The following is a 225-nucleotide window of genomic DNA, read 5'->3' on the forward strand; positions in this document are numbered from 1 at the left end:
TTCCTTTCCTTTCCTTTCCTTTCTTTCTTTTTTTTCTTAAAGAGACAGGGTTCTCACTCGGTTGCCCAGGCTGGAGTTCAGTGATGCAATCATAGCTCATTGCAGCCTCCAACTCCTGGCTCAAGCGATCCTCCTGCCTCAGCCTCCCAAGTAGCTAGGACTACAGGTGTGTGCCACCACATCTGGCTAATTTTTATTTCTTTGTCTTTTTTTTTATATTAGTTT

Source organism: Piliocolobus tephrosceles, chromosome 21 (assembly GCF_002776525.5).
Source record: "Piliocolobus tephrosceles isolate RC106 chromosome 21, ASM277652v3, whole genome shotgun sequence".
Taxonomy (NCBI): Eukaryota; Metazoa; Chordata; class Mammalia; order Primates; family Cercopithecidae; genus Piliocolobus; species Piliocolobus tephrosceles.